This window comes from Vespa crabro, chromosome 11 (assembly GCF_910589235.1).
Source record: "Vespa crabro chromosome 11, iyVesCrab1.2, whole genome shotgun sequence".
NCBI lineage: Eukaryota > Metazoa > Arthropoda > Insecta > Hymenoptera > Vespidae > Vespa > Vespa crabro.
In genome coordinates this window covers 6,622,869-6,635,567 of record NC_060965.1, presented here as the reverse complement: position 1 = coordinate 6,635,567, position 12,699 = coordinate 6,622,869, and the positions used below count along the sequence as shown (strand labels likewise).

The 12,699-nt window shown below is 29.8% G+C and overlaps 1 protein-coding gene across 3 annotated transcripts in view; it reads right to left on the bottom strand.

Moving 5' to 3' along the window:
- The window catches only part of LOC124428068 (MICAL-like protein 1), a 59,900-nt gene extending 49,432 nt beyond the window's left edge, over positions 1-10,468 (bottom strand). Inside the window, exons 1-2 of one of the 3 annotated variants that reach the window (XM_046971670.1) lie at positions 9,799-10,468; positions 9,328-9,644 (exon numbers count right to left, since the gene is read on the bottom strand). The gene's annotated coding sequence lies outside the window, so the exon portion shown is untranslated. Of the gene's footprint in view, positions 1-9,327 lie in introns of all 3 variants that reach the window. The other 2 variants (XM_046971671.1, XM_046971669.1) reach the window with 2 other exon arrangements.
- Between the last annotated feature and the right edge of the window lie 2,231 nt (positions 10,469-12,699).

Sequence of the window (12,699 nt, the reverse complement as noted above, 5' to 3'; positions counted from 1 at the left end):
CGTTGAAAATTATCTTCAGATGACACTTCATTCTAAAAAAAATTTTGAATACTAAACAGAACTATATTTTGTATAAAACGTTTTTTTTTTTTTTTTTTTTTTTTTTTTTTTTTTTTTACATAAAAACGAATTCTTGCAAATATAAAATGGACAGAATCTATTTCATTAAATCTAATACGACACGATAAAAGTTTTTGAAATTTATTATCAAACGATAGATTCGTCCAATACGATTACACTATCGAAAAACGATTTCTATACATTTGTGTATATGTGTGCGTGTATATAAAAGTAATTATCCGATAATAAGAAAAAGAAAAAGTTAAAAAGAGAAAAGGGAAAGAAAAAAAAAACGTCATCGAGCACTCCTCTCGCTAATACCACCATTTTCTTCTAATCAAATCTCTTTCCTTATGGACAATCAAGTTGTAATTAGGCACGTAGGAGGTACGATATATATAATCGAACGTAGAGTACGTGGGTACCATCGGAAGTGGATAAAAAAAAAAAAAAAGAAGAAAAAAAAAGTTCCACTCATGTATAAAACGCAATGGTTTTTAAAGAACGAGAGCCAATGAGCGAGAATATGATGCATATTTTTTTTTCCGCATGATTGCACATGGGCAGAGAGGCAGATACAGGCAGATACATATTACCAGAAACAAAGAGAGACGAAAATAATGAAAGATAAGAGAGAAAGCGACGAATTTATCAAGATCTCTACGTGTCTCGTTCGATTCGAGTGCGCATACGCATATACGCGTTATAAGAAATAAAGAGGTGGAAATTGACGGGGGAGTAGAGAGGAGAAAAGAGTTATTCCTCCGTAATTTCTTTGATCCAACCACCGTGAAAGGCTTTGCGTAACTCCTTCTCTCTCCTTTTCTCTCTCTCTCTTTCCCCCTTTCCTCTCTATCTCTCTAAGATGTGACTCAATACTTCCCGTCTGAATATTTTTCTCCCTAAGAAGCCGCATTATGCGAGACTTTCTCGTGATTTCCTGCTCCGGCTTTCGAGATGTTAAAAAGATGAAAGAGAGGTTGGTTTCTCTTCGCGATGCTTGATCGCTTGTAGGATCGGTGGATCGATAAAACGTAATTCCAAGCGAGAGTAACTTCCTTTCAATTTCCTTTGACCATCATCTTACACTTTCTCTGTCTATCTGTTCATTTGTTTGTCTGTTTATTTGTCTGTCCGTCTGTCTGTCTGTCTGTCTATCTTACGCACGAACGAACGCGAAATCTTATCCGTCTTCAATGTTGATTATTCGACGATTAGATTTAATAAAATTAATTTAAAATTAATTTATAATTTGATAATATTAATTCATTTAGTATTATCGATCATCGAGTATTCTCTTTTTATCAATCATTGTTGTTGTTGTTGTTTTTGATTATATGAATTTATAAAAAGAAAAAGTGTCGATATTTCTTTGTAAACAATTTTAGAAAAATAATTCGACATTTATAATCTGATATTTAATTTCTTTTTTTGTGGTTGAATAAAAATTTTATATTTTAGGTACAACAAGATTATATAGAAAAATTATATATAAAAAAAAAAAAACATTATATATAAATTTGTATTACGACTTATGTGCTTTGTTAATATCAATTTTCTAATAATTAAATAAGTGCTAATTTAAAATGAAATAAGACAAATAATTATATTCTTTTTTTAGAAGTACTTGACGTTTACAATCTGATTTCCATTTTCTTTCGTATCTTAAACAAAAATTGTCTATAACATGAAACTTACAATACTTTGATTATATAGAACTTTTTGATATACATCTAATTTGGTTTTTTTCACACAAACTATTTTTCACACGATTTTGTTTTAGAAAAAAAGAAAAAAAAACAGAAGAATTAGAAAAAAAGGAAAAAACAGAAAGAAAAAATTTCTTTCTCTTTACATAATTTGTTTTGATTTAACATGCAATCCATCGAAATTCCAAGGGGAAAAAAATTGTTACGTATTATAGTAAATGCGACGCTTGTTTCGCATTACTCAGCTCCCTGTTGTTCTTTTTTATACCGATTATAATTGGTCTTACGCAAACTGGTGTATGCGCGTTAATTGTCAGACAAAAAAGAAAAAATGAAAAAGAAAAAAAAAAGAAAAGAAAAGAAAAGTACAACGAATGAAATCTTGTTACGTGCGAGGACTCAATATCATTTAGCCTAATTTTTCGAATTTTATTCTATATATCGAACATTATTTTATATTTCGAATTTTTAACTAATTTATGAATTTCTAATATGTTATTTTTCTTTTCAAATGATTATTTACCTTATATAACAATACATTTTTATATATCTACGTGTGCAATGTTTATGAAATAAAAAAGTGCAAGATCGTAAAAATGATAAAATTTCATCAAGATTAACACGATCTTTCATGTATTTTATAACATTATTTTCGCTAACTTTCTATTCTTTTTTTTTATTTAGCTCTGGAACTAATCTCTTCCATTTTTTTACAAATACAGTATATATATATATATATATATATATATATATATATATATATATATATATATTTACACGTATTATTCGGAAACACGTATATATCGCGTAAAAACAGAATTGGATATACCTAACATTTATTAACTATTGTAATAATTGATTTTCTATCGATCAAATAAAAGAAGATATAGATAAATATAAAACATATGAAAGTATGGAAGATTGCGAAAAAAGAAAAAAAAGAAACGAAGAGATACGTCCTTTTTACCTTCCATCTTTTCACTTCAGCTTACCTCACCTAACCTCATTCCACTTTACTTTACTACCCTATCACCCCTATCACCCACAAAAATTATCCGCAAGTTTTTCAAGTTAAAAGTGACTACTTGCGATAGGAGAGCCTGTTTATCGGCGAACAGCTACTTTTAGAAGGCTCGTGAGTCACCCCAGCTTCCATGCAGATACGCCGACATGAAACTGCTGCCCATCGTCGTTGTCGTCTTCGTCCTCCTCCTCCTCCTCCTCCTTCTTCTTCTCTTCTTCCTCTCCTTCTTCTTTTTCTTCATCTTCTTATTCTTTTTTCTTTCTTATCGAAAGGAGTATAGTAATCCGCGGAGAACCATTAGAGTACTCGCTTTTATCTCTAGTTTCCACTAAACGGGATATTTCCTGTCTCTCTCTCTCTCTCTCTCTCTCTCTCTCTCTCTCTCTCTCTCTCTCTTTCTCTCTTTCTCGCTAGTATTTACTTCCAAGAAGTTCAACGAAAGAACATTTTCGAACTCGTGACTCACAGTTTTTTACGCCTTACGTTGAACATGGAATAATCGGATTGGTGGTCACTAAAATCGTTGATACGTACAATATTTCCTAACGTTTTATCTCGATAAAAGGAGGAAAGCTTCTATATACGGGTTGATTTATAAATTAATGACCAGTTAAATATTTCGTTTGGTAGGGGAATAATGGAAAAAAAAATAAAATAAAAATAAAAAATATATATATATATATATATTAACCTTTTTAGTACCTTAGAGCATATCGGCACTTCGTGTTTTAAGAAAAATACCTTTGAAGTTTTAATATAATTTAAACGGATGAAATGATACTTTATTTCTATAAAATACTTTTATATATTTATTAATTATGTAAGTTATTTATAATATCATTTAAGTTTATGTTGTATAAGTTATATTTATTTATATACGTTTACTCTGTAAGAATATGTGTGTTTTATCAAATTTTGTGTGAGATATTATTGCGAAAGTATATATAATTTTTAATGTTTTCACGGAAAAACAAAAAAATAAAAGAAAAAAATTGTTTATTTCACTAATCGGTATAAACTTTTATTTATGGAAAATAATTGCTTTCCTTTCTTTCACATAAAACTACGTATATATATTTCACACTAAAATAAAATAAAATAAAAAAACCGTGATACACCTTCATTAAAAAAAAAAAAGAAAAAAAAAGTTTTATTTTAATAGATACTTCAAAAATCGCATATTTTTTAAGGTATTTTTAAATGTTAATCGACATTAGAAGAATTAAGAAAAGTTTCATGATTTTATACTTAAAATATTTTAAGAGTACGAAATAAAATATACTTGATTTTCAATTAAACTGAAATTTTAATGACTTTCAATTTTTCTTATATAACATTCTGTATTTCTTTTTGTTTAATTAATTATATATCTTAATCAATTATTTATAAAAAATTATTAAACAATTATAAGCCTAATCTATACACTGAGTAAATATTATAATGCAAAAATATATGTTGGACTGATTAGAAAGATTCATTAAAAAAAGGAAAAACACCGAAAATTTGTGACGTAATAATCCATTGAATGCAAATTGGTCAGAGTTAATAACATTAACATAAATATTTATCAACGAAAATTTGATGTAACTTATACGTATCTCAGGATTTTTTCATAACTTCAATTAATTATTTCATCTAGAATTGATATATTTATTAAATATTGTTGCTTTGAATAATTGATTAGACATAGAAACGTGCTATGTTCGTTGACTATTCAAATAGAAAGATAATTCTTAGAAAGATATCAAATATGAAAACGAACGAATGTATAGAAATCCTATGGTTGACAATAAAGATATTCGAAGACAATTAATTAAAAGAAACAGTTCTAAGTTCTCACAATATAAAAAGTCTGAATAGAAAGAAAAGAAAGAGATCATCATGGGTAAGAGAAATTCGCTGCAGTAACATAACCTCAATTTTCTCATGTGTAGTAAAGATCCTATTATCTATGTCCTATTTAATAAATATTATTAATTTAAATAATTAATTTAAATAATTAATTACGGGCATACACGCGTACGCTTTTCATCGTTCAAATAACGAAAACTTTAATTCGTTGGAAAATTGTCAAATATAAAAAAATAAACGAATATATAAAATATTAAAGAATGTTAGTAATATAACGAGGTTATTTAAAATTAATTTGCAGATACTACTTTAAGAAAGAGAAATTCGGTGTAGTGTATTATAACCTCAATTTCTCGAGATGTAATAAAATGTTCTTATTATCTTAAAATCATTACTAAATATTATTAATCTTGGCAATTCGTTATATACTGATCGTCAATTATCCGAATTGAAAGATAACAATTCTTGGAAAACTCCTAATTATTATCATAATAATAGAAAGAAAAGAAAGAGGGAAATAAATATAACTAAGGAAAAGAGAAACTTGTTCAAGTACCATCATAACCTCAATTTTCCCATCCGTATAAAAAGGTTTCATTATCTACGACATTCATTATTGTTCATTCGTTAAAAATAAAAATATAATGCAAATGTAAAATAAGTATAATTACGAATAGAAATAAAAGTAATAAAAGCAAAAAAAAATATATTATTAATAACAATAATTTATTAAACATAAAAATTTGACAGTTACATACAGGGTAATAATAAATTAAAGAGCCCAATTGAATATCTCATTTTTTGGAAGAAAAAAAAATATATATATAATAAGAAAAATATATATATCTTATATATTATATATATATATATATTAAGTATAATGTTATATTCATATTAAGAAAAATTTTATGATTTCGTGTGTCAAACATTTTAAAAATACGAAATAAAATATAAAATTTTCTTTTAAATTGGAAGTTTAATAATTTTTAATTTTTCTTATGAAAAACTGACCAGTATTTTTTAAATTAGTTATATACCTTGATCAATTGTCTTTGAAGAACTGTTAAACAAGTACAGATCTAAAGTTAATAATTAACGTGATATTAACGTCTGTTATGTAGGCAAAGAAATAGTAATACTAATGTTAGCGAAATTGAAATCCAGAAGAACTACAAAGGAAAATTATATCAAATAGTACTTAAAATTTTATAAAATGTATGAAGAAGTATAATTAAAGAATATCGATAATGATTCGAACATTTATTGAATTAAATGAATTATTTTTAGTTGTATTATAATAAATTAATTTCCAAATTTTTGTTCTCAATTAATAGTCTTACCATGACTTAACAACTGGACATATTCTATTATTATTTTGTTTGTTTTTCCCTTTTCTTATTTACCTTTTAAGAGATTATTTACATTCAAAAATATGTACTATTGGGTCATATAATTATATACGCTAATATCTCGTTGATTATTGTCATATACACTTGTTTAATAATTTATTGAAAGATAATTGATTCAAATATTTAATTAATAACAAAAAAAAAAATTACAGGATATACCACGAAAAAAATAAAAAAAGTCATTAAACTTTCGATTTAATCGATAGTTCATTATTTTACTTCGTACCTTTAAAAATCTTAAAATATTTCAAGCACGAAATAACGAAACTTTTATTTAATATATTTCCATTTTTTTTCCCCTATTGCTCTAATGAGATATTTTTATACGATCCTTGAATTGACGACCTCTACATTCATTGACTAAAATAGAAAAACTTTTAATTCTTAGAAAACTTCAATATGAAATTTAACGAGTTTACAACGAGAATCAATTCTGACACACAACGAGAAACGATTCTGACATATGGATCGAAGTTTCATTTGACGTAAATAAAAATAGAAATGAAAAATAAGTAAGAAATTAAAAAAACTAAAAAAACGAAAGAAAGAAATGAAAAAAAAACAAAAGAAAGAATGAATGAATGAAAGAGAAAGAGAAATATATGAAAAGGAAACTAATTCGGCGTTAGGGTTCTCTCACGAATATCCTGAGCTCGCACACGCATGCACGCTAGAGAAAACGGGTCGGGATACACGGGCTCGAAAGCCACGCGTGAACCGTGGGAACGAACCTGGGCATAACAGGTAGTACGAGACCGTCACGTTTCCGTGCGCGACTCTGACTCTCGTGCACGGATATATATTGTATGTATATATATATATATCTTTCTCTCTCTCTCTATCACTATCTCTATCTCTAGCTCTCTCTCATACGCGTGCAAAAGCAGCTTCTACATCCCGTATGTTTACGTCGACGTCTACCCGATAAAGTGCCTTTACACACGCTCAAGTTAAACCGACGATGCTCGGGAGTTCTCTACGAAGATGATGCTCCAACGACTGCTCTTACGTGCCGCTATTTCTCAATTATAATTGAGATCCTCTAAGAACGTAGAAACGAGGAAGAAAAAAGAAAGCTTTTTTTCTTTCACGTCTCCCTCCCTCTCCCTCTCTCTCTCTATCTTTCATTTATTTCTTTATCTGCATCTTTCTTTTCTTTTTTTCCTTCTTTGATGTAGGTATAATAAATGAAGAATAACGTAATTTTAGGTTATTCACCTAAATTATGCCATTCTTCTTTTCAATTCTAAACATACTCGAATTTATGTACAGTAACATTTTTTTTCTCTTCTTTTTTTTTCCTTCTTTGCCATATAATAAATAGAAGTAACGTTATTTTAGGTTATTTACCCGCGGTATCATATTTTTTTCTTTCTTCTTCTTTTTTTCTTTCTTTTTTCTTTAATGTTAAATATCCTCGGTTCTTCTTTGTACGTATAATATGAAAATAATTTTAAGTTATTCTAATGAACATACGACGCCATTTTTTTTATTGTAAACATTCTTATATAGTAACTGGATTTATTATCGAATTATTATCGTCAAATAATATCGAATATCTGATGTTTTACTAATCGAAAATCAATTAAGGAGCAAAACAAAATTTTCTTTAACGATAACACAAAAACGGCAACGGAGACGATATCCAACGTTATTTATTATTTGCCATACAATAACTTTTAGGTTAGTTTTATAAACGCATATGAAAAATATTTCTCTTTTCACCGAACGAATTTCGATATTTATCGTAACTCGTTGAATCGTTATCAATAAATAATATCGAATACTTAATACGTTATAATACTTTTAAAGATCGGCTTAACAAGAAATATAGAATTTTCTCTAACGATCGGCTCACGATTTGTATACACGATCTTTAAATTTAATAACGAACCTGACGTTATAACACAGCCAATATGATACTCAGTGAAAATCTACGGTTCGACGAAGTTTAGCCAACCTTTAATTTACTTTAATGAAACCTCTAAATACCGCGACAAGGAGTTGAAGAAAGAGACAGAGAATTACAGAAAAATTTTATATCCTACACAACCACAGATTGAAGAGTTAGAGAAATTCTTCTTAACAACGTGGTACAATAACTTTCGTTTAAAAGCTAAAGTATCGTCTTTACGTTAAAGGTTATGCCAATTAATAGATAATAGACGACATATACAAATGCTTACAACAGATAACGTCAGTTAAAATCTAGTTTCCATCTTATAGAAAATTATCGTACTGTCGATGCGAATGACCTAATATAGGCAAATGATTGACTTCGTTATTACGAAAGATAATCGATTTTTATAAGAAAATATGTGTGTGTGAAAGAGAGAGAGAGAGAGAGAGAGAGAGAGAGAGGAGTGTGTGTGAGAGATAGACAGAGGACAAAGAGAAAGAAGAGAAAGAGAATGGTATATGAGAAAGCAGCAGAGACAGACAGCAGGCAGAGAGACAGAGAGAGAAAGAGAGAGAGAAAGAGAGAGACAGAGAGAGAGAGACAGAGAGAGAGAGACAGAGAGAGAAAAGAGGAAGAGAGTGTGTATGAGAAAGAGACAGACAGAAAAGAGAGAGTCCTTTTAACGTACGTGGCACAAAAGAATCGATATGAACTACGTAATACTCGATAGATTTATCCGGGTATCTAGTTACACGAGAAAGGAACGTACGAAATATTGATTTTTATCAACTATATATATATGCATATATATATATATGCCCCACACACACACACACATTTGTATACATTATATAAATATACCATTCATTTAAAAAGAAAAAATTACGTTGATAACCTTGATGCTTGGTTAAAAACAACAGTGTTTGTATGAGAGAGAGAGAGAGAGAGAGAGAGAGAGAGAGAGAGAGAGAGAGAGAGAGAGAGAGAGAGAAATATATATTTATATATACAAGCTGAGACATTAATATAAAAACGAAAATCCTAACCTCTTCATAAACTACGTAGTAGTTGTAAGTAGTTATATATGTATCTCTCCTTTTATAACATCCTCTCATACCAATTATACAAAATGTCTACGAACTAACACTATGAAAGGGGATACAATTCAATCAATTCTCGACAATACTGTTATAATTCTTTATATCGATTTGCTTATTCTGTTCTTATATGAATGACAAACGAAATAACGTCGAATGTTATATTCGCTCAAAAAATAAAAACAAGAAAAAAAGATGAAAGAAAAGAAAAAAATCGAACGTGTATACACATATTAGTAAAAAAGAAAAAAAATAAACAAGAAAAAAGATCCGTTACCTTTTACGTCATTGGTATGACCCGTTCAGTGTTCTTTTCCTTCTATCCTAAGAGCCATTAGCCTTGCCTCTTCTCTTCTTCTTCTTCTTTACAGTTGAACATAACCGACGGTCGTGTACCCCTCTCGCTTTCCTCTATCCTTCTTACTCTTTACTCTTCGACGTTCAACTCTTTTCGCTCGTCTTCATCTCACCAGGCAGTGCTTCGGTAATTCAAGCGACGTCTACTATCTACCCTCTTTTTTCTCTCTTCCTTTTTTCTTCGTCATATATATATATACGTATGTGTTGTGTGCGTGTTTGTATATGCACAGGAGCCTACAAATATATATACATATATATATATAGTTCTCAACCAGTCTGAAAGAAACCACCTTGCTGCTGTTACTGTTGTTATTGCTGCTGCACACAGATTAAATCGACTGATAAACTAGTAGACGGAGAGCAAATGACGAATACGACTGTTCCTAACCTCAAACACCTCGTAGTCTGTCCAGAAGTAACACGCGCGTAGTAAAGCCATGCACATATATACATACACGTATGTACATATATACGTGTGTGTGCATGTATGTATATACAATCCTGTGAATTCGAAAGAGAGAGTGTCTCTTTCGTATTTTTCCCCTTTTCTTCTTTCTTTTTTTTTCTCACATCGAAATACCGTTCGATATCATTCAAAGAGAAAGATAGAAAATATATATATATTGTGTATATATATATGTGTATATATACATATATATACAGATATATATATAGAATATATCTCTCTATTCTTTTCCTTCTTTTTCTCACCTTCTCTTTCCTTTTCCAATACTTCTCTCTCTCTCTCTCTCTTTCTCTCTTACATACACCGAGAAGAAAGGTACTATATATACATAGAATGATACGTGTAAATCTTGTCGTGTGTTAGTTTACGTGTGATGACCGGTAAAATAGGAAGGAGAATCAGACGCCACTGCGTTGACGGTGCGCGTGCGATCCTGCGACTGAGACGCCACGAGTGGCATGCTTAGTTTTACGCTGCGGGATTCAAGCTCCCCCTTCCCCGCCAGCCAATACTCCTTCCTCTCTTTTTGCTTCTATCTCGCTCGCACTACGAGCCCCGCCCGTGGGACAACCTCTCTTTCTTCTCTCTCTCTTTCTCTCCCTCTCTCTCTCTCTTTTTCTCTCTCACTTTCTATCTTTTTTCTTTCTTTTTATTCGTCCTTTTTCTCACTAAACTTTGCCTCTCTTTTTAACGCGCACGCACGACATGATACACATATTGTATATATATATATAGCAAATCCCCCCCCAACACAAGTTTATATCTCCTTCTGTAGAGTTCACACGAGCGAACACTACTCGATAGGGCGAATTATTAGACGCAAGAGAAACTTCATTGATCCTTGTTCTTATTTTTGTTTGTTTGTTTTTCCTTTTGATTTTTATTTAAACTTCTTTTGAGTAATACGTAAGTAACACTCTACGTAATACGAATAAGTAGTATTTACTTTCTTTTTCGTACAGAAATGTATTTATATAATAGTGATTATAAATAAATAAATAAACAAATAAATAAATTAATAATAGTAATAATAATAATAATAATAATAATAATAATAATAATAATAATAATAATTTCAATATCAATATCAATAACAATTATATCAACAATAACAACAACAACAACGTCAAGCTGTTACCATAGCCGTGCATCGACCGTCCATGCTGCCAAAATCTTACCACAGTTTCCTCGCTGGCATGGCTTTTGTACCAACGGGTGAGAAAAAAGTTGACCCACCAGAATAACTGGTCGGCGATAACAAAAGATGGCTACCCCTCTCAACCTCCCTCTCGCCCTTCTTCAACCTCCACCTATCTCTTGCCGTTGCTTCTGAAATCGCGCGACGAATAATCATTGCATTCGTCCGTTACGAACAGAGGAAGAACTGTTTCTTTTTTCCTCTTTTTTTTTCCATTTGTTTCGTTACCTTCTCTCGAAGAGGATGATGAAGTTTAAAAAGAATCAAGGGCATATTGCGAAGGATAGTAATATAGTTCGTAATAGTAAATGAAACGAATATACAAATTGATTAATAAATACATTTTCTAACGTAAACAAACGTAACGAACATTTTATTAGACAATATAGAATAGTGAAACATACATATCTTGTATATAATAGAGAAGGATGGTAATTCAATAAATTTCAATATGATGCGACCTTGCTAGCGTAGGCATAGACTTGTTTTGTTCTGCTGTGTTATGTTATGTTACTGCGATTCGTTGTTTTAATCGATTTACGGTTATTGATCCTCATCTGAGTAAGTAAGTAAGTAAGTAAGTAAGCAAGTAAGTACACATCTTAGAAAATTGATAAATTTCCAGAATAAAAAAAGGTTAGGGGAAAATAAGGTCTGGAATGGGTCGGGCGAGCCCAAAGCCTTGGAGTGGCACGATCAATCCATCTTTTCCATTGGGAAAAACTTCTTATTCCAGTCCCAAAACAACTATGACAAAATGATGGGGCGTCGACTCATCGTTGTTGAAAAACAACAGTATCGATAATCTCATTTTACATCAATCGTGACTTCAAAAATTCTTGCTATATTTTAAAGATACAAGATCGTCACATAATTATAAAATATATAATATTATAAAATATGTTTCATTAACATTCAATAATACTTATATTCTGTAATAAAACTTGTTTATTTAAAAAATATATTCTATGTAATATAATTATTTACTTATATATTATTTGTTTATTTTAAAAATCATACTGTGAATTTACAATCGCAACTGTATAAGAGACAATAAATATTTTCTTACATAAGTACATGTGTATTTTCGTTCATAGTAAAGTAATTTGACGTGAACACTGGTTCGATTTTGTAATATTACAATGTAACGAAATTGGCAATAACTGTAAAGTCTCTTTTTACTGACGTCGCACGTCACTTTTCAAAATAACGTCCAATCATAAATCATATTCCGATTTAGAAAAGAAAAAATAAATAAAAAAGAAAAAAAAAAGAAATTTATTTAATCGTAATCGACACGGCCAATGGCCTTTTCAATCATTTGTGATTTAAACGTCCTCGGTTTGTAAAAGGTTTTTCCTCAAAGAAAATTACCACTTAGATAATGACGAGTACGACTACGACTACGATCATTATCTACACTATTTACTTTTCTTTCTTTTTATTCGTATCCATGAAACATTATATTATACCGGAAATAATGATAAGGTCACAAAGAGAATATATTGTTTTGAGTTAGTATACCTTCGAATCTTAACAACCATTTGTATGTACTTACATATATATATAAAATATATACACGTATATATGTACATATATATATTATCTGTATTTACGTGCATTTT